The sequence below is a fragment of the Aethalodelphis obliquidens genome, unplaced genomic scaffold, assembly GCF_003676395.1.
Source record: "Aethalodelphis obliquidens isolate GAN/ISIS:26980383/991018 unplaced genomic scaffold, ASM367639v1 scaffold25, whole genome shotgun sequence".
Taxonomy (NCBI): Eukaryota; Metazoa; Chordata; class Mammalia; order Artiodactyla; family Delphinidae; genus Aethalodelphis; species Aethalodelphis obliquidens.
The window spans coordinates 13279399-13303102 of NW_020837969.1; positions in this window are offsets into that span (position 1 = coordinate 13279399).

Genomic DNA, 23704 nt, shown 5'->3' on the forward strand with positions numbered 1-23704 from the left:
ATTTATTAATTGTTTATTTCTGAAATTTTCCATTTAATATGTTCAGACTGAGGTTGACTTCTGGTAACTGAAACCATGGAAAATGAAACTGTGGATAACGGGGGACTACAATTGTCTGTGTATAGAATGCAAGAAGTAATAAAAAGTAGAGATTCAGAACTTCCCCGGAGGCGCAGTGGTTAAGAATCCACCTGCCAACGCAGGGGACACGGGCTCGAGCCCTGGTCCGGGAAGATCCCACATGCCGTGGAGCAACTTACCCGTGCACCACAACTACTGAAGCCTGTGCGCCTAGAGCCTGTGCTCCGCAACAAGAGAAGCCACCGCAATGAGAAGCCCACACACCGCAACAAAGAGTAGCCCCTGCTCGCCACAACTAGAGAAAGCCTGTGCGCAGCAACAAAGACCCAACACAGCCATAAATTAATTAATTAATTAAAAAAAGACGTTAATTAAAAAAAAGTAGAGATTCAGCAAAGAAACAAACTGCATTTGGATTCTAACTACCTTAATGTTGATTTAGCAATCAGACTTTGCTTTAAGTGGGTGGCATTTCCAAGGAAACTAAAGGACTTAAATAGAAATGTGGTGTGAGGCTTCACATTTCATGAAGATCTTTTATTTACTCCAACAGGTTACTACAATAGGAAAGCTTAAAATTGAAGTATTTATATACCAATTACTTTTAAGCTCTTCAGTAAGGACTGTAATTTTTACTAAAAGACCTTCTTCAGAAACAAAAAAGAGTAGAATCTGTATTAGCTAAATATATTTTGGAGTAGAGATAATATTATGTCTGCTATCATAAATTTAGGTTTGTTTCATTGTATTTTAGCATTTATTCTTCAACCAAATACCTGGGGATGGAACCATATATTTTCCTGATTAATCTAACTTTAACTGGATACTTAAATTATTTTAGTGTGATTAAATCACATTCAGTATTCAAAAAGTACTTAAGAATGATACTCTTTTCTTTAAAGCAGTATTTCTTTAAAGCAGTATACAACTTTTAACTTCTTACATCAAGCTTTTTTCCAAATAGACCACTTTATCTTTAAAATACAGACAAGGATATACAGTGCAGAAAAAAAAGTGTTCTTCATCATCCCTGTTCCCTTCATTATTGTCAAAATCCTTAATACCATGTTCTCTCAGAAAACATCTGTGTACTATTATAAAATAAGTTCTCTTAAGCCTTTACTTCAAAATGGAGAAATAATCTAAGGTAATGTTCCAGGAATATATTTTGCCCACATTATTAGATGTTAAAAGCACAATATCAAAAAACACTGATCAAACCTAGGGTGACGGAAAACCCATTAACCCAGACCAAGTATGCCAGATCTCCTGGCACATGACATACCCGCCACCTGTACTGAGTAATATGTATTGTCTTTTCTCCATCCTGTATTCCAAAGTCAAGCTGAACTACCCTAGGAGATCCATGGGATTGAGCTTGAAGGGGTTGGGGGACCAGGCAGAACTGAGCCTAAGATGTGCGAATCACTACTGTGATGCTTGTATTATCAACCACAAGTGATCAGGGCCATTCCAAATCCCCAGAGGACCTTCCAGGTGCTTTCTGAGCCATATCACATAGACAGATAGATAGATAGATAGGCAGACAGATAGGCAGACAGACGGAGATAAGAGATGTATATGTATCTGGGGGGGGGTGCTGTTTGCTTTTTTTTTTTTTTTAAATCAGACTACCCTCAAAAAGAAAAAGATATTTGATATTGTAGGGTCGTCTTTTACTGATGTTAACCAAAATGAACACCAGTGAAGCACTTTGAATAATGGCTTTTTTTCTTTTAAGGAATTTCAGCATGGGTAATAAAGTGGGAAGTCCTGGGTTTCAGTCCTCGGTTCTGCCATTTACTAGATGTGAGACTTTAGCAAGTCTCAATCTCTGACAGATTGCTTCTTCATTTGTGAAATGCTCAAGATAATCACACTTAACCTACCCACCTACAGGATTATTTCTAGGGTCAAACTGGTTAATAAACATGTAAAACTACTCTATAATTCCTAAAGCAGTGTCTTGATGTCCGACATTCATAATCTTAACAATACCATTGGGTAAAGTCCGCATCCACTTCAACACTATAACTGAAAGTGCGTGGCTAGTTTCCTCACACTCCCTTTGTATTCCCTGTTCCTCCAGACAAAGTAAAACCTGGTTCCTGAAGAATATGATTTAATTTGAGTTACTGGGAAACAAAGCAATTAGACAATGAATAATAGCCCAGACAAGATACAGCTGAGGATCTGTGCAAAAGCATGAGGAGCTGTTTGATCCTGAGCAGGTGTTCTCCCTAGACTGTCTAACCTGAAAATGATTTAATTTGGAAAATAGGGCTTGTTCCCGGGTGGGTAAGCCTTGGGGCCTTGGCTTTTCGGGACTGGGACCGTCACAGGAAATCCTGTGGGAGGGGGTCAGGGAGATTTTCCAAGTATTAAGGGCCTGGGTGGAAATCTTACCTTGAAGAAGTCTTGTTACCACACACAAGCCCTTTTCCTGAAGTAGCGGCAGCAGAAAAACTCCAGTCTGCTGGACCTGCCCAGAGACTGCTGTGAAGAGACGCCCTTGGGCCCCTGAGAGAGAGTCTGCTGCAGCGGGACACGCGGGGAAGACGCGAGGAATGCGGGATGGTGCAGGGCATGACGGGAAGGTGCAGGGCATGACGGGAAGGTGCGGGGCCTACTGGGAAAGTTATGGGGCCTCCTGGGAAGTCGCCGTGCTGACCCTGAGGGAGGAAGAATGGAATGCAGGGCCCTGGGACCTTTACGGGACAGAGATGGCCCTGGAGCAGCATGTAAAAAAAAAGAAGCAGCATTTATCTCAGAAGTAAAATTGGCCTAGTAGTGTCCATTTTAGAGCTGTTCTCACAAGACAAGACAGCTTGGATTGTTTCCAACTAGCATCTCTTCTCCAAAGATGTCTCCCCCTTTGGGTTGGACCAAAGGGGACTGTTTCCTGTGGCCTCTTCCCACTGTTCCGAATGTTAACAATCCCCACCCGTACTTACTTCCTCATCCTGGCTCGTTAAGCCTTCTCTACCTGGGCTCTAAGTTTTTACAACACTGCGGGGAGAAATGTCTCTGAAGTTTTACTTTTCCACCTGAAATGGATAGTCCAAGCCTTCAAAACTTTCCAAAATCATACTTTAAATCCCAGTGTAAGTTTTTTCATTTTAGAAAAATTCATTTTACGCTTGCGTTAATTTGGGACAGAGCCCCAGCCCTACGTGAGTGGATTATAGATGAAATCCTATTAAATAGAACTCTATTGGACCTGACTGCAATATGGAAACAAATTGGAACACAGCTTCTGGGTCATTTTGAACACAACAAAGGATAAAGGATTTACACTTTTTCCTCTCTCTCCTTGCTCTCCCAGCATTTTTTTTTTTTTTCCTCTTTTTCTATATGACTGTGCCTGAGATTGACAATGCACTGGATAGATTCTTGGTCTGATTTCACACTGGAGGTTTTCCTAAGTAAGTGAAAGAATATCCTAACTCCCAGGTGGAATTATCATCATTACTCTCTTTTTTATATGTAACCTATAAAATATAGGAAGAATAAAATATAGCAGAAGAGTTGAAGGGAATAATCCAAGTTAATCAGAAGAAAATATTCAATCATTGGGCTTCCCTGGTGGCGCAGTGGTTGAGAGTCCGCCTGCCGATGCAGGGGACACGGATTCGTGCCCCGGTCCGGGAGGATCCCACATGCCGCGGAGCGGCTGGGCCCGTGAGCCATGGCCGCTGAGCCTGCGTGTCCGGAGCCTGTGCTCCGCAACGGGAGAGGCCATAGCAGTGAGAGGCCCGCGTATCGCAAAAAAAAAAAAAAAAAAAAATCAATCATTGACAAAGTATTAAGTACATCAATAGGTAAGTTATGGATTATGTCTAATATTCTATTTTAGAGTGAATACAGTATAATACAGAACACATTTATAATCATCATCATCATCTATTAAAAATCTATCACTTGTATCATTTTAAACTAACAAACAATTTTAAATGCAGTTAAAACTTTTACTTTGGGATCACCATTTCATGGATAAAAATACAGATGTGAGTATAGATATAGACACACCTCTGTATAAATTACTTCAATGTTAAGTTTTACTGCAATATATCTCTTCAACTTTACATGTACTGTTTCTTCTTTGCAATGTAACTTATTTCTATACTTGTTATTGATTTTTTTCCTAATATACAATGGAAATTATATGAATTTTATAAAAACTGTCTGGAAAAGCACAAAAATGTGTAATGTAAAACATAACACCCTTCCACAATAAAGGTTCCCTTCCTCACCCAGAAATAAGTATTGATACCTTTGGTTGCTTGATGCTTCATCCTCCAGGCTTTTTATCATATATATACTAACATATATTATTATTTTAAAATCAAATTATACTTGACAAATTATTCTGTCATTTTATTTTTCCACTAATCAGTCTCCAGATACCTGTGTTAATATTTGTATACTTAATTCTCTTTAAAAGCCTATATAGTATTCCTTGTGTGGATGTACCATAATTTACAAAACCAACCCCTTTCTAATGTATATACTGGTTGTGTCTAATTTCTCCTTACATTTCATCCTCTTGAGCTGTGTCTTTTTTCCTTTCCATTGCAAATCACCACCACCCCAAATTTTGTGTTTTCTAGTGACCAGGACCACTTCATTCCTTTTTCATTTAGCCTGTTTTCTGAAATGTTTTTCTGACTTTCAGGTCTTGTCCTTTCGTTTTGAATCTTCTCTTTTTATTCTCCTATTTTTTTCCCCATTAAGTACAAAAAGCCTCTTATAAAAAATCTCTCCTCTTTATTACCTGTGTCCTCTCTTCACACTCTTCCCAACCCCAGCAGTGAAGAAAAAGAGGTGCTTAATATCAGGTTTCTGATAAGAAACAAGGGGCTGCTACCAGCAGGGAGCCTTGTCAAGATCTCCCTCATTCTGAGCACTCCATTCCCACGTGAACCACAATGGATGGAGATTCCATCCACCCACCCCACATTGTTCAAGTTGTCCTTTGCCCTTTCTGTCAAATCTTGGCACCCAGGAGACAGCAGAACATGTTCTGAATTCAACCCTGGGGAGCTACCAATCAATATCACTTGACTCTTCTTACCCGTTAGTTCTCTTTCTATGCCTGATGTGGAGAGACGCCTATGCTATTCTTTGTCATGGCCCCTTCTCAGTTGGCCCAGCTAACCCCTATGGGGTAGGATGGCTCTGTCCATCCCCTAGGCAGAGTGCCACAGGCAGAGAGTAGAACAAGGGCAAAGTACAAGGCTGAGTCTTAGGACATAGGTTCTCTTACTGCTTCAGCTGCAGGCTCAGAGTCTGTGCAGAAAGTTAGTATATTTTATCTTTTCGTGATCTTAGTTATCAAATACCAGTTAAGAATATTAACTGTCCACTTAACTCACAGAACACTATAAGAATGGAAATCTATAAAACACTTTGAAAATAAAATTCCAAAGAAACAGTTTCTTATTTTATATGTCTCTTCTTTTTTGTACATATATTTTAACTGACTTCCTTTGTTTATATCTGCAACTCATTTCTGGTTTTTCCTGCTATACATACCTATTCCTTCCCATGAATTAGTTCTTATTTATGAAACACAACAGTATATTTATATTTATTTCCAATGAGACCTTCTGCCAATGACACCAGCAGAGGTTTTGGTGGCTTTTTGTTGTTGTTGTTTGTTTTTGAGGGGAGAGGGGTGGATTCAGAGAGGGAGAAAGACACGGCTGTTGTCATTTTTTTAATCTAAAATTTTTTTATGTTCCTCAAATTTCTTTTATACCTGAAACATTCTCTGGAATTTTTATATGATTATTAAGGCCTTAGTTTCAAGTGGCAACATTCAAATAAGCAAAAAAACTTTATAGGAAGACTAAACTCCTGTCTGATAGTAAGTTAGGTACTTAGAAGAAAATTTGAGTAATTCTTTTTTTTTTTTTGCAGCACGCGGGCCTCTCACTGCTGTGGCCTCTCCCGTTGCGGAGCACAGGCTCCGGAAGCGCAGGCTCAGCGGCCATGGCTCACGGGCCCAGCCGCTCCGCGGCATGTGGGATCTTCCCGGACCGGGGCATGAACCTGTGTTCTCTGCATCGTCAGGCGGACTCTCAACCACTGTGCCACCAGGGAAGCCCTAGAGTAATTCTTCTAAGCCATAGATAAGTTGGTCAAGAAAAACCAAAACCCTAAACCAACTCGGTGTTTGATTGACTCTGGGCCAACGTCTTAATCTCTCTGTATTTGAACCTTCCAACTTTTTTCTTTTTTTTTTTTTGGCTGCATCGGGTCTTCATTGTGGCATGTGGGATCTTCATTATGGCATGTGGGATCTTTGTTGTAGTACGGCAGGCTGTTCATTGCAGCGTGTGGGCTTCTCTCTAGTTGTGGCCTGCTGGTTTTCTCTCTCTAGTTGTGGCGTGCGGGCTCCAGGGTGTGTGGGGTCTGTAGTTTGCGCCACGTGGGCTCTGTAGTTGAGGTGCGTGGGCTCGGTAGTTGTGGCGTGCGGGCTTAGTTGCACTGCGGCATGCGGAATCTTAGTTCCCCGACCAGGGACTGAACCTGCGTCTCCTGCTTTGGAAGGCAGATTCTTTACCACTGGACCACCAGGGAATTCCCTGAACCTTCCAACTTTAACACTGGTGGAACTTTGATACCAAATGCCAATTGCCTTCTAATAATCAAATGACAGATTGTGGGATGGTTAGAACAAATCTAAATGACACTGAACTCCTTAGGAAAAAGGTGTTTTAATGCTTTTCAGGTTTAAAATAAAGAAACATTTTAGGAATTTAAAAAGGATAAAATTTCAGAAAGTTGCAGCTCTCATGGTAAAAGAAAAGGATGAGAAATTCTGTTTTAACTGTCATTAAATTTGTTTTTCAATTATAAAAAAGAGCCTTGGCTATGTGTAAGTGTTCTTTTTCTTTCCTTAGTTGAAAACAGCCCATTTCTAAGCATCCATTTGTATCACTTACTTTCTAATTTAGTTCTTCCTTCCCCAGTGATTTTTCTTTTTTTTTTCCAGTATGCAGGCCTCTCACTGTTGTGGCCTCTCCCGTTGCAGAGCACAGGCTCCGGACGCGCAGGCTCAGCGGCCATGGCTCACGGGCCCAGCTGCTCCGCGGCATGTGGGATCTTCCCGGACCAGGGCACGAACCCGTGTCCCCTGCATCGGCGGGCAGACTCTCAACCACTGCGCCACCAGGGAAGCCCCCCAGTGAATTTTAATACCATATCAATAAATTCCAACAATACACTATTGTTTTGGCCTTTGATTCTTAAGGAAGGAGGAAAATGCAAATTTTTCTTTTATTAATAAGTGCATAACTTCTAATAGATTATACACAATCTCATAACTCATCTCAGTCTGAATAATCAACATCATTTGAATTTTCAAAGGTAACACTTCACTGTCATGAAAGAAAGCCCAGTGACTCAGCATTCAGTAGAACTATACAATAGTGGATATCATATTGCTGATTAAAGTGATTAAATTTAATGATCCCACCAAGCATTTCTTCTTTGCTGTGCAAACTACAGAGACTCAGGCCATCAAGTAGAAGGAAGGGCCTTAATAGAATTTGTGACAAGTAACATGAGACTGCCAATGGCCCAAACTTACAGCTCCAGTAAACCATAGAAACTTCATATCTGCCAAATTGGAAAACATTAGTGTATTAAAGACTTCAGAAGGGAGTTGAGCGTAAATAGTGTTAATCACTAGGATAAGTTTCCAAATAACTACATGGCTTTAATGAGGAGATCTGAAATAAGCGGTACCAACGAAAGAGTTGACTACAAGAGTTGATTACATGTAAGATTATAAATCAGGCCCTCACATAATAAAGGGTTGAGGCAGTCACTGCAGAATATTCTTTAACAAAAGGAAGACCTTATGAAGTGTTGGCAGAGGATGCGGTAAGCCAAATGGCCTGCTAACTGGTTAGATTAGCTGAGGCAGATATGCTCCTGGATTTGTATTTATATTGGTCTAATTTGGGTTAGTTACCCTGGACTCTCCGTGAAGTTACCCAGGCTATCTAGGGGATTAGGAACTGGAAGCATGAACAGCTCCCACCAAAATAAGTCCTGGACCTAATCTCTCTCCTCCCCTCCCCTCCCCCCAGCCCCTGCTTTCTCCACAACCTGCCAAAATCTATATTCAATGTATCTGAAATCAAATGAGTCCAGAACATGAACAGAGCATCCACGACGAGCGTGAGTTTGGGAGTTAGACAAACCTCCCTTGGGATCCCAGCTCAGCCACCTACTAGTTGTGGGATCTCAGTCAAGATATTTAATTTCTCTGAACCTCATTTTCCTCATCTGAATATCTGAATAAGGAGGACAAAAATATCTATCAATACTTCACAGAGTCACCATAAGGAGTATTTATTTTAGCCCAGTGCCTGGAATGTAGCAGCCAGAAGAATGTACCAGTAGTATTATTGTTAAGCTGCCTGATTGGTCTTTATATGTCTTCTCTCTCTCTCCCCACCCCATGCACACACACAAATAGAATAGAAGATAGAATTAATACCTAATTCCCAGAAAGTACTCACCCTTCCCACCAAAGAAGGACTTTGCTGATAATAACGTATGAGATACTGTGTAATTTTACTATTAACACCACCTTACTTCATCCCAAAAAAAGGCTTTGTAAGTAGATATGTCCTCATAATACATCAGTTGGATAACATTTGTAGAAGTTTTGGATGGCAGCAAAATAGCCTTAAAATAGTTGGAGTTCACAGCACTATTTTAAAACGTGTTCTTCTGTCTCATTAAAATTAACACTTCTACTCTTCAAAAGATATCATTAAGAAATGGAAAAAGCAAGCCACAAACATATGTTTGAAAAAGGACTTACATTAAAAAATAAATATATAAAGAGAAAACTGGACAGCTACATGTAAAAGAATGAAATTAGAACATTTTCTAACATCATATACAGAAACAAACTCAAAATGAATTAAAGACCTAAATGTAAGACAGGAAACCATAAAACTGCTAGAAGAAAACATAGGCAGAACACTTGACATAAATTGTAGCAACATTTTTTTTTGTATTTCCTAAGGCAAAGGAAACAAAAGCAAAAATAAACAAATGGGACCTAATTAAACTTAAAGGCTTTTGTACAGCAAAGGAAACCATTAACAATACGAAAAGGCAACCTACTGAATGGGAGAAAATATTTGCTAATGTATGACCAATAAGGGGTTAATCCAAAATATATAAACAGCTCATAAAACAAAACATCAAAGAAACAAATAACCTGATTACAAAATGGGCAGAAGAATTGAATAGACATTTTTGCAAGGAAGACACACAGATGACCACAGGCATATGAAAAGATGCTCAACAAAGTTAATTGTCAGGGAAATGCAAATCAAAACCACAATGAGCTATCACCTCACACTTGTCAGAATGTCTATCATCAAAAAGCCCACAAATAACAAGTGTTGGTGAGGATATGGAGAAAAGGGAACCCTCGTGCACTGTGAGAATGTAAATTGCTGCAGCCACTTGTGGGAAACAGTATGGAGTTTCCTTAAAAATGAAAAATAGAACTACAATATGATTCAGCAATTCCACTCTTGGGTATATACCCAAAGAAAAGGAAAACACTAATTCAAAAAGATATATGCACCCCAGTGTTCATAGCAGCATTATTTACAACAGACAAGATATGGAAGCAACTTGTGTTCACCAACAGATGAATGGATAAAGAAGATGTGAGATACACACACACACACACACACACACACACACACACACACACACAATGGAATACTACTCAGTCATAAAAAGAATGGAATTTGCAACAACATGGATGGACTTGGAGAGAATTATGCTTAGTAAATTAGTCAGACAGAGAAAGACAAATACTGTTAAGATATCACCTATTTGTGGAATCTAAAAAATAAAACAAACTAGTGAATACAACAAAAAAAAAGGAACAGACTCACAGATATAGAGAACAAACTAGTGGTTTCCAGTGGGGAGAGCGAAGGGAGCGGGGGAGGTAGGTGTAGGGGATTAAAAAGTACAAACTACTATGTATAAAATAAAATAAATAAGCTACAAGGAAATATTGTACAGCCAGCAAATATAGCCAATATTTTATAATAACTAGAGATGGAGTATAACCTTTAAAAATGTGAATCACTGTATTGTACACCTGAAACTTACATAATATTGTAAATCAACTACACCTCAATAAAAAAAGAAGAAAATATAATGAACTTATAACTCAGTAATAAGAAGATAGACAATCCAATTAAAAATGGGCAAAAGATTTGACCAGATTCACAAAAGGAGATACATGAATGGCCAATAAACTCATGAGAAGATGCACAACATCCTAAGTCATGAAGAAAATGCAAACTAAAACCACAATGAGTAACTACCCTATACAGCCATTTAAATGGCTAAAATTAGAAGGACTGACAATACCAAGTGTTGGAGGAACTGGATTCTCAAACATTGTTGTGGGAACATAAAGTATCACAATATTACATTTGGGAAAACTGTTTGGCCGTGTCTTATAAAGTAAACCAATGCTTATCATCCAACCCAATAATTCTACTCCTAAGTATTTACCCGAAGGAAAGTAAAACATATGTCTACACAGAGACCAGCAGCTTTGTCCGTAACGGCCTAAAACTGGAAACAACCCAAATGTTCAACAGATGAATGGATAGACAAATTGTTGCACATACAGGGAGTGGAATACTACCCAGCACCAACAAATTACTGCCGAACGATGGATGAATTTCAAAAACATGCTGAGTGGAAGAAGACAGACATCAAATAAAACATACTGTGATTCTCTCTCAGGTACATAGATATAAATTTTAAAATATATGTCATAGGGGACTTCCCTGGTGGTCCAGTGGTTAAGACCCCATGCTTCCACTGCAAGGGGTGCCACGCTGCATGGCCAAATAAATAAAACACCTTTAAAAATAAATGAAATATATGTTATATATAAACACATATATATATATATTTATATATATGATTTTTGCTGGGTCATCTTTGCCCTTTATTGGCCATAGTCCCTCCAGCCTTCAGTCTCATCAGCACACAAGTGGGGTGAGGGGTGCATGGGGCATGGGCAGGCTGCCCCTCACTGGGCGGGGCAGTGAGGAGAAGTGGCAGCCCCTCTGGCTGGATCCTTCCTGTCCCCTAGGCCTGGATCCTTGCCTCCTTTCAGCTCTCTCATATATGTATGTACACACACACATACACACACACACACTTGCCACACAGGCAACCAGTCATGCCAGTGTAATGGAACTTGAGTAAGAACTCTGAACCACAAGGCTCAGGCAGGCTTCCCTAGTGGCAGTATTCCATGTGTTACACACACGTACCAGGAAAATAATGCATACAAGACTCCACGGAGAGAGGACCATGGGAGCTCTGTATTTAGTACTTTTCCTGGACTCTGCCCTGTGCTCTTCTTCCTTGGCTGATTTTAATCTGCATCTTTTCCCCAAAATAAGCTATAACTGTGAGTTTAAGAGCTTTCAGTTTGTTTTTTTGAGTCCTGCTAGCAAATTATCGAACCTGAGGGTAGTTTGGGGAACGCTCCCACTCCGCACGTGCAATTAGTGTCGGAAGTGAGAGTGGTCTATGGAGAACTGTATTCCTGTTAATTCTGCAGTTTCCAAAACTCCCAAAGAGTTAGCTCTAAATTTTAGCAATATCATAAAGGTGATTGTTTTTTAAAAGTGGTCGTTTTCCCTCATCTACTATGTATGCATGTGTGTGTATGCGTTTGCGCATCTGTGCATGTAATCAAGTATACACACACATACCCACAATGGAACACTGTGCTTTTAATGCTGGGAAAGAGAGAATCTCTTAAAAAGGCAATTTTGGAAGCATCTCAATATTTTGTACTTCAAATTTTAAAGGTACAAGTAGATCTTTATAAACTTAGAAGAAATATGAATGAATGAGCATCAACTAATTAACAGAAGGAATCTAGACAAAGTAGGGAGAGAGAAGATAACAGGGGTTGCCATATACTGTTCTCTAAAAATATCTAAGTGGTATGAGTAAGGGCCATTTTTGTGTTCTTATGTTTTTCAGAATTTTTCAAATTAATGAAAGAATAAATGTATCCTGGACAAATTTAGAAATACATATATGTGTATATTAGAAATATATATTAGAAATTTAGAAATATAAGAATTTCACACATTATTTTATGGTCACAGGAAATATAAAACAATTTATTTTGTTTATACACATAAATGTTGTTCTCTTCTTGTTGCAGAGAAGAAAAATAGGGTGGTCAAATCTTTTAAGCATAAAACATTTTCTATTAATATAAAATTCTGTGAAGGAAATACAGTGAAAAATAAGATGCCAAGAAGAAAAAGGAGTGAAAAGACAAGCTCATTTTGGAATTTTTTAAAATAGATGATGATGGCTATCAAACCCCTACAATATTTTGTATTCAATTAGATTTATTTAAAGGAATGCCATAAATTTTATTTTTAAATTTCAGTATTTACAGTTTGCCAGAAGTTACCTCTCTTTAGTTATTTAACCTTTTGTTGAATACTTTTATACATAAACTTAAAATGTGTGGAGGGTGTATATGATTTAAAAAATATTTTAGGCATACATGAGTGAAAGATTTGTAGGCCACTCACGTTAGCTCTAAACTACACTTGGCGATCAGCGGAAAAATGCAATACTGTTTAATCTAAGCCGAGGATACTCTGCCACCTGGTGGCTTAGAAATTTTCATGGTCACTAGACATGAATAAAAACCTCTCCTCAGACCAGGCGTGATGATGAACTGATTCATAGTATACAGAATCAGGGAGATGAATTCCTTGATTACAAAATGTATGGATACAGAGAAGGAAGCAAAATGATTGATTCTGAATATTATCACTGCAAATCCAGGGAAGTATCATTGGTAGTTTTTTACAGGGTAGGAAAATATCTAAAATCTCTCACCTAAGATCAACTAATTTCAGAAATGCTTAAAATGATAGTTAATACAATTTTATTCTGTGAACTTGAGTAAAAGCAAATTTCTCTGTCATTTTATTGTGGAGAAACAGAAAAAAAAGTTTTGATCCATTTCTGTGCACTGTAGAAAATTGAAATTACCAAAGGTTCCATACTTTATTGAAAAAGTATATATGTAAATTCTTACTACCTGCATTTTTTTTTTTTTTTGGTTCCTTGCTTTACCTTGGTTAATTTTTCCATGGTTCAGATTTCATAATGAAAACAAGAACTCTCTTCTAGAAGTTGGTGGGGGATTTTTGGTTATTTATTTTGGGTTTTGCTTGTATTATGGATGATCCTTAAAAGAAAAAGCCCAATTTATTTAAACATATTATGTTAATAAAATAATATATTAATATATGTGTATATAGTGTTATATAGTGTGTGTGTGAATATAAACAAGCTTTGAAGGTATAGCTCAGCACTAAATGGGGCTAACATTACAAAAATACACCTGCAAAAATAACTGAGCAAGTTTTAAGGAAGAGTAGTGAAGATGACCAGCCCTACCAGATAGTAAAACATAAAGTTACTGTAATTAAGATGGTCATACTACACGTGACTAGACACCTTAGCATAGTAGAAAAGGACTGGAGTACATGTGGAAGTGAGTACATGATAATGCTGGCATTTCTGAGTGAAAACAGAGCGCAAAAAAATGTATTGGCACATATCCATTTGTGTATGTGTAGCCGTATAAAGGGAATAATATTTTAAAATTATTAGTGGACTCTCCTCTTTGTCTTTCTGAGTACAGGCCTAGGACACTTAAGGTATCTACCTGCCCAGGAGAAAGTCTGGCATCTGCTTCCTGTGGTAGATGCTATTGTGACTTAGCCAATTACACTTTATCTTCCCCTTCTTCCATGGGGACAGATAGTCCCACAATAGATCCTGTGGAAATGCCTGACATTTTCTTCCCCAGTCTTCCTTTCAGCTGTGGGTATCCATGTGACATGGTTATGGATAATATGAAATACAGAGAAGTCTTCTTCTCTGGAAGAAGACTGGAACTGCTTCTGGAAAGATTTTTCACCATGATAAAAAGTAGAGAGACATGGGGAGATGTTTCTCCACTATGAAAGCCCCCTTTCTCTTGCCTTTGAATGAGGCTGTCTGAAGTGATGTCCAGAGCAGCTGCAGCCATCCTGCGACCTTGAGGTGATAAACCTGAAGATGAGACATCAGCACGCTGAGGATGGCAGAGCACAAAGTCTGGGCCCTGAATGGCATTGTGGACTTGACAAACCAACTCTGGAAGCCCTTAACCCTCAGAGTTTTTGTTTTGTAAGATTATTAAATGTCTTCACAGTTTAAGCCACATTTAGTTGATGTCTTCATTGTTTAAGCCACATTTAGTTGGATATTGTCACTTGTAGCCAAAATCATTCTAACTTCTACATTACAGAGGAATGTCTAAAGACTGACAGAGGTAATGTGCCATTACTGATATATAAAAACAGAAATTTACCGAGAAAAGAATGTTCAAACTCCCTTATCTGTCCCTTGAGAATATCAGCATCCAAGGTCAGAAGACCCATGTTCACTCGGTTCCCCACATGGTGAAGAAGTTAGCACCTCTGTCAGGGACAATCAGACCATGTGTTTGTCTTTTAGTAAATGACCTCTGGTGCGGGGGGAGGTTAGACAAGCACGGGTGACAGTGAGGGCAGTCGGGGAAGCTGCACCCGCTCCACAATCCTCTGTCTGACTCTGGGAGGCGCCACCTCACGGGGTGTCCCATTCCAACCTGGTGCGGCCACAGCAGGACAAACATCATCGTGCCTGTGGTCAGGTGGAAGGTCTAACGCCAGGGTTAGCTTTGCTGAGCTGCCCTTGGGTCTCACGTGCTGACAGGCCCCAGAAGTAACTGAGAACCCGGCTGGGCCGCTGAGCCGAGGCAGCTGCCAGGCGAGAGCAAAATGCTGTGGGGAAGGCTGCAGAAGGGGGCATGTCAGCCCAACCCAGGAGGGCCACAGGGCCATCAGAAGCCAGGCTGCACTCAACTCAGCCCAGCGCAGCCACCAGGAGTGGTGCGCCAACAGCAGGCCACTGACCCTCCTCAAAGGTCTGCAGGGTAGCCCTGACCAGAGGGATAAAGCTCATGGCCCAGGGGCGGGAGCCAGAGGCCAGCGGACATACACCCAGTGGACTTGAGAATATTGGCTGCAGGTCACATAAGCTGCCCCACTCCCCCTGCCCCCCACCCCCGCCGCCTTCCTGAAAGGTGCAGGGTGAACGACAGGCTATTGAGACATTTTGAGACATTGAGACATTTTGAGACTGACATTTTGCATCCAAGTAAGGCTGAACACCTCTCCTAAAGGAGCGGCTTAAACTATCAGGTAGACTAGGGTTTAAACGAAACTGGACACTGGGTTAGTTTTTCTGCCGTTAGCCCATGAGTAGGGGTGGTGGAATGGTGGAGCAAGGGCGGGAGCAGAAGCAAAGCCAGGTTCATTACAGGCAAAAATAAAGAGCAGGGCTTCCCTGGTGGCACAGTGGTTGGGAGTCCGCCTGCGATGCAGGGGACACGGGTTCGTGCCCCGGTCCGGGAAGATCCCACATGCCGCGGAGCAGATGGACCCGTGAGCCATGGCCGCTGAGCCTGCACGTCCGGAGCCTGTTCTCCGCAACGGGAGAGGCCACAGCAGTGAGAGGCCCGCGTACCGCAAAATAAATAAATAAATAAAATAAAGACCATACATTTTATCAACACATCTAAATTGTAACGTGAGCTAAATGTATAACCTTGCTACACACTATATTTCATAAAAAAGACCTAGGAAAGTGACAGCAGTTGGCCCTGGGGGAGGGGCCGGGGAGGCTGGGGGTCTGGAAGAGGAGGCTTACTTTCCTCTGAACACTTTGTGCAGTCTGAATATCTTTCTGTGTATATATTACTTTTTCAATTAAAAAACAAAAGAGTACTTAGTAAAAACCAGTGAAAGTAAACGGTATGGCACTTCCCTGGCAGTCCAGTGGTTAAGACTCCACACTTGACTGCAGGGGGCACAGGTTTGATCCCAGGTTGGGGAACTAAGATCCCATGTGCCATGCGGTACGGCCAAAAAAAAAAAAAAAAAGTAAATGGTATGAAAATGGTAAATAAATAGAAAATAGATAACTAATCATTCTTTTTCATAGAAACATTGTTTTAAAAGCTAGGGGTAAGACAGGAATAAAGACACAGACCTACTAGAGAATGGACTTGAGGACACGGGGAGGGGGAAGGGTAAGCTGGGACAAAGTTAGAGAGTGGCATGGACATGTATACACTACCAAACGTAAAATAGATGGCTAGTGGGAATCAGCCGCATAGCACAGGGAGATCAGCTCAGTGCTCTGTGACCACCTAGAGGGGTGGGATAGGGAGGGTGGGAGGGAGGGAGACGCAAGCGGGAAGAAATATGGGGATATATGTATACGTAGAGCTGATTCACTTTGTTATAAAGCAGAAACTAACACACCATTGTAAAGCAATTATACTCCAATAAAGATGTTAAAAAAAAAAAAAAAGCCATACTGGATCAGCCTAGAAATTATATAACTTGAAAACCACATCTAGCAAGTAAAACTAAACAGTGGTGAAGGAGGGCAGCACAAACGCTCATGGAGTCACCAGGGCACAGGGAAAGACTCTTGCCTGCCACGCACTAAGGTGAATAGTCCCTAGCGGGAGTGAGTATGTCTAACTGCACAGGCCGTGTGGGGAGAGGCAGTGGGCCAGGTGGCTGCACCGATGGACTTGGACACCAGTCTCCTTTGGTTTGATCTGGGCTGCCACTTACTAGCTGATTACTCTGGGCGAGTTACTTAACCTCTCTTGCCTCAATTTCCTCATATGTCAATTGAGAATAATATTAATATAGTCATCATAGGGTTGCTTAAGGATTCAATGTGAAGCACTCAAAATTGTTCTTGGCACCATAGTAAGCACTCAGCTATCACAGCCATTTCTGGAATTGACTGAGGGGGGGGAAAGGTGCTGAGTCTTCCACCTCCTAAGCTCAGAGAAGCGTCATGTCTTGGGGTCAGTCATCACCCCAAAGGGGCCAGTCAACAGAACTGGCGTCAACACCCTCCCCATCTCCTCAATCCAGCCCCGTCAATATGGCAGAGGACTTGGGTTAAGGAGAAAGCACAGTGTCCATGAAGAGAGGATAGCCCCATCACCTCATCTCACCTGCCCAAGGAGATGGGGCAGTTTTGTGCATGGGTGGCCAAGGAAATAGCATGTAGAACTGTGGAGGCCCAGGAGCAGGGGAATCCTGACATCTCATTTCCTGGCAAGGCTGCGGCTTGGCCATGGGACTTACAAGAGAAGGGAGGAGATGGCATGGTGTGAGAAGGGGGCAGTGAGTGCACCTGCTGGCTCTGAGAAGTGGAAGACGGATCCTGCTCCTGTCTCCAGGCCCCTGGAGCTATAGAAGGCAAGTAAAATTGGGGGCATAATCATCCTGTGCTCTAGATAAATATGCTCAATTAATTGGAAAAATTAAAGTAAAATTTGTAAATCCAATATAAATAGACCAAGCCAAAAATGAATTCAGTCTTTAAGGAGTTTGCAATTTAGACACAATTATAATAGAGTATGTAATGAGTTTTATGAGAGAGTTACAGGAACATGGAGCAGGGTGTCTAAATCAGATGGAAGGATCCAAGAAGTCTTCCTGGAGGAGGTGACACTTAAACTGAATTTAAAGGATGAGAATGAGCTAACTAGAAAAAAGGGGAGGGATGGGAGAGTATTTCAAGAACAGCACATGGAGAGAAGTGGAGGTAAGAAATCACACACTACATTTTAGAACTTACATCTGGTTTGGAGTGGCTGAGAGGGAGGGTGGATGTGGGAGTGAAAGGAGATGAGGCTAGCGAGGAACGTATATCCAGATAATGCAAGACCTGGCATGCTAAACCAAAAGGTTTTTAATTTCTTCTTAAATCAGTGGGGAGTGATTGATTTTGAACAGGGAAGCAACACGATTACATATGCAGTTTAGAAGCATCATACATCCAGCAGTGTGGAGGCCTCCAGGCTGAGGCAGGAAGGCCAGCTAGGAGGCTACTGCTGCCATCGAGGCAAGATGACACAGTGACAACACGGCGCCTGAGTGAAGGCAGAGATGAGGGAGACGATCAGGAAGCAGACTCTATCCTTGGTGACTTTAAATGTGAGATGAGGAAGAATGGGGAGTCTAGGATGCTTTCTAGTTACATGACTTGGACAGATGCCCAGACAGGAAAAGCAGAAGGTGGAGCATGGTATCTTTTTCTTTTTTTTTTTTTTTTTTTGCGGTACGCGGGCCTCTCACTGCTGTGACCTCTCCCGTTGCAGAGCACAGGCTCCGGACGAGCAGGCTCAGCGGCCACGGCCTACAGGCCCAGCCGCTCTGCTGCATGTGGGATCCTCCCGGACCGGGGCACGATCCCGCGTCCCCTGCATCGGCAGGCGGACTCCCAACCACTGCGCCACCAGGGAAGCCCTTCTTTTTAATTTATTTATTCATTTATTTATTTTTGGCTGCGTTGGGTCTTCGTTGCTGCGCGCGGGCTTTCTCTAGTTGCGGCGAGCAGGGGCTACTCTTCGTTGCGGTGCGCAGGCTTCTCATTGCGGTGGCTTCTCTTCTTGCAGAGCACAGGCTCTAGGCGCGTGGGCTCAGTAGTTGTGGCGTATGGGCTTACTTGCTCCATGGCATGTGGGATCTTCCCAGACCAGGGCTTGAAACCCGTGTCCCCTGCATTGGCAGGCGGATTCTTAGCCACTGTGCCACCAGGGAAGCCCGGTTTGGGGTACTTTTTGTCCAAAGAATATTATTTCGACTTTTGGAACTCTACAGAACAAGGTATTATAATGACATAATTTTTTCCTACATTTCTGAGAATTACGATAGTTTATTTGTACATATATCCACTAAGTTTCATAATCAGAAGTATATACTTACAAAGTCGTAAAGTAGTACAAAGTCTGAAGCAGTCTTTAACAAAAAAATTCCTGAAGTCATTTTCACCGTGCTTTAGAGGATGCTGTGGGAGAATCACAGTAAAACATTGCAGAGGCTCCTCTCCCTCAAATCCTAACAGGTAAAATGTTGTGTTTCTGTTAGAAAGATTGCCAGAATGTACTGTAACCTCACACTTAGAGAAGAACTTCTACCTTCCAGTCATAAACAAAACTGAAAGCACCAAGCCAAAGGCCCCTCTCAGAGCAGATTTTAGTCATCCTTTGACATCAACCAAAGGACATGCATAATACATCACAGGGCCCAGTCTCAGGTGAGGTTTGGAAGTTCCTTTCCTGGTTCTCTCTATTGGAGAGCAGAAAAAATAATCCCTCAGGGTTGGAACACACTGTCAAGCTTGACATCACTTGGGGCTGGAAATCTCCAGAGTCTTCTGCTCACGATTCAAAACCAGGGCAGGTATTAAGACTGAAAATCATGCTGACAAGTAAATTAGGGGAGAAAAAAAGAGCAAACTGTTCATAAAAAAGACAAGCTGAGTGAGATTCTCCGTGTTCCTCTTGAAACAAAGCCCACATATGATCCGGGATTGTATGACATCCTTGTTGATGGATGTGCTGTGCTTGGGAGCACTGCCCAGAACCCTGGCCAGCAAGTCAGAAGCAGGCCTCTCAGTTCTAGAATATTACTAGCTAGCTGTTTGACTCTGAGTCCCTCTTGGGCTTCAGTTTCCCATAAATAAAACGTCAAAAAATTGACTATGTGATTGCTAACAGCCCTTAACCCTTAGCTCTAAAAATCACGGATTCTTTTTTTTTTTATCATCTCAGGAAATATGTGTATTAAAGTGTCTCTAAATGACAATAGGGCACATGGTAAACTCATAATACGTGTTCCTTGAACTAATTAACTCATTTGGGCACCAAGAGCAAGAGGCTCTTCTGTGGCAATTATTTGATAAATTGTAACTACGGACATTTTTCTCTTTCAGTGGAGGAAGAGAGAATGCTACGTAACAGCAAGCAGCTGAACTAAGATATCTCTGGTACTCTGCTGCTGACTCCACCCTGTTAGATTTGCGTGGCCCAGGAGTCAAATTCCCCCGTTAACCTAAAAAAGCCCGTTCATCCCGCCAACAGGAGTCCCATGCCCAGAATGGAACGTCTTGACCATGCGTGGAATGCGTTTTACAAACAAAACTGAAGAAGCACAATCCCTAACAAAGTGCTGGGTACTTTCTGAACAAAGAAATAACCTGGGCAAATGATTCTGTTTCAAAGATGAAATGGAATATTAGAAGACACAATTGCTTTTAAACAGCTAAATACAGAGTAGAAAATAAAAGCATTAAAAGGGCTGTAAATTGTGTGAAAGGACTAAACATTTACCTCTGTTATTTATTTTTATATTTGTTGGACTCACTTTTGCCGTTATCTAACGTTTAACGTTTAACGTTGAACGAGTTACTTTTCTATTTCTGGGTTCTGTTCTGGGTTTTCTATTTCTTGTCTAGAAAAAGTAAAGTTAGGTGTTGGGGAAATTGGTCTAGATAAGTTCTAGAGTTATTCTAGCTTCTATGATTCTATGCAAAACTTCTTTTCTGGTTACAGAGGTAATAGAATTCATATCAAAACTTTGATTTACCATGGATGAACCTCGAGGACATTATGCTAAGCAAAATAAGACAATCGCAAAAGGACAAATACCATATGATTCCTCTCATATGAAGTTATCTAAAGCAGCCAAAATCATAGAAACAGAAAGTAGAAAAGTGCTGGCAGAAGAGGAGAGGAGGAATCAGTGTTCAGTGGGTATGGAGTTTCAGTTTTGCGAGATGAAGAAGTTCTAGAGATCTGTTGCACAACAGTGTGAATATAATTAACACTACTGAAACGTACACTTAAAAATGGTTGAGATGGTAAAATCAATATTATGTTTTTACCTCAATAAAAATTTTTGTTTTAGTATAAGAAGAAAGAGGAAATGTTAAACCATCCAATATTCAATCACTCAGCGAAAACTTCTATTAACCACGTGATACTTATCTGCCAGATATGGTCACGGTCTATTTTTCACCACTTAATGAGTGCCTACACTCTGGTACAGAACAAAATAGTGGACATGACAGACATAGACCCAGCTCTCATGGGTAAGGAAATCAGTAATTACACTAAAAAGCAATACGTTCTACCATAAGGGGGCATACAGAAGGCAGTGGAAGAACGGAGAAGGAGCTTTCCCAGGGAAATCTTTTTTTTTTTTAATTTATTTATTTATTTTTGGCTGTGTTGGGTCTTCGCTGCTGTGCGTGGGCTTTCTCTAGTTGCGACGAGCGGGGCCTACTCTTCCTTGTGGTGCATACGCTTCTCATTGCGGTGGCTTCTCTTGTTGCGGAGCACGGGCTCTAGGCGTGTGGGCTTCAGCAGTTGTGGCATATGAGCTCAAAGTTGTAGCTCGCGGGCTCTAGACGCAGGCTCAGTAGTTGTGGCGCATGGGTTTAGTTGCTCCACGTCATGTGGCATCTTCCCGGACCAGGGTTTGAACCCGTGCCCCTGGAATTGGCAGGTGGATTCTTAACCACTGCGCCACCAGGGAAGCCCAGGAAATAATTTTTAAAGGCTGCATGGTAGCTCATTGTATGGATATTCTATGATTTATTTAACTACTCTTCTATTTTTGAAGGGAAAAGCTTCTAAGTTTTTGTTATTCTAAAACAACTGGGAAGCAGCCACATAGCACAGGGAGATCAGCTCGGTGCTTTGTGACCACCTAGAGGGTGGGATGGGGAGGGTGGGAGGGAGATGCAAGAGGGAGGGGATATGGGGATATATGTATATGTAGAGATGATTCACTTTGTTATACAGCAGAAACTAATACAACATTATAAAGCAATTATACTCCAATAAAGATGTTAAAAAATAAAATAAAATAAACAAGTGGGATGCATATTTTTGTATAAGAGCCTTATCCACATTTAAAAAATATTTTCATGAATGTTAAGATTATGCTAATCTCTTGCAGCAGGTGGCAGAAGAGATGTAAAAGAAAAAACATTGTCTTACCAGACACGCAAGGCAATGTTTTTTGGGTTTTTTTTAAACTTTTTTGCCCCCCACCCCTGCACCTCACGGCATGTAGGATCTTAGTTCCCCAACCAGGGATCAAACCCATGCCCCCTGCAGTGGAAGCGCACAGTCTTAACCACTGGACCACCAGGGAAGTCCCTAGACATGCAAGGCAATGTTACCAAAGAGGTGTGCGTGCATGAGTATCTGTGTGTGTGTGTGAATATAAACCATTTTGCTTTGTCCTAAAAGACCATTCTGGATTGCAGATCTTCCAAAGAAGGCATATCTAACACATACATGCCCTACATTGCATGGGACAGGGAGGGTTATGGGTTTGAGCTCCACAGTACATTGCTCTATCCAGGCAAAAGGTCAAGTGCTGCAGAAGACCAAAGCTAAAAATAAAGTGTGGTGTCGGGAATATTACGGAGTGAGTCAGACCAGATTAGCACTTCTGTATCCTCCCATGCACTGTGGTAACCTCCTCAGCTAGCGAAGGCAGACTGATTCTTCCATGAAAGTCATTGTTATAACAATACTAATAATTTTAGTAACAACGCAGAGTAGTTTCATGTTAACATCTTTGTTCCTAAAAGCCAACTTCTCGTGGACCATCTATGGACCAGACTGCCACTTGTCCACAATTCAAGGTCTCCAGGAAGACATAGCACCACAAAGGTGAGGAACCTAAGGAGCTGAGTCTCCTTGAAAGTTTATCAATAGTCTGGTAGGACTTAGTGGGTTAGAAAAAAGGAAATAACAATATGGAGCGTGTGGATGGGCTCAGGGAGGATTTTGTGTGTGATCCCTTCCTTCACCATTGTGATCCTGCACATTTCTCAGAAGATCCAAATAATTAATGCCATTGGGACTATTTACAAGGTTGTATCTCTACAGGAAATCGTCAGAATATTCCTCCTGCAGATGTAAGTCAAACTTTTTCAGGACTGAAATCTTTCTTTCCAACCTCCGAGAGAATGAGAGAGAGAGAGAGAGAGAGAGAGAACCACACACTGCTACTTACAGAGTTGCCACATAAATCATAGGTCTGGGTTTTTAAATTTTTTCTTCCTGTTAAGAGTCATGGAGAGGATGGTGGGGAACAATTTGGGGACTGCATTTAGCATATTATTTTTTAGAGTATCTACTGTGTACGTATAAGACACAATAGGGCTATAAAGTCATAGTGGCTATCTTCTTGGGGTTTATATTACAACTGGAGAATTAAAACTCCATGTTAATAGTCATTTATACAAGATAACAACTACATATAAGGTGCTACGACAGTCCAGAGAGGGAGAGCTCATTCCCTGCTAAAACATCCAGAAATAGAAAGGCAGCTGCGAAATTTTTTAGTGAAAGGTTATTTCTTTCTAATTAGAACCTGTATATTTCAGACTAACTTAATTTAAAATTTTATAAAATTATGTCATTCATAAAATGATGAAAGAATATATACAAACAAATGCTCAACGCTTAGATCAAGTATCTTTTCCAATTGATAACTTAATCTCTAGGTTCATTCTCAATCTTCATTTAATTCAACTGATTCATACCTTTGGCAGAACTAAAAAC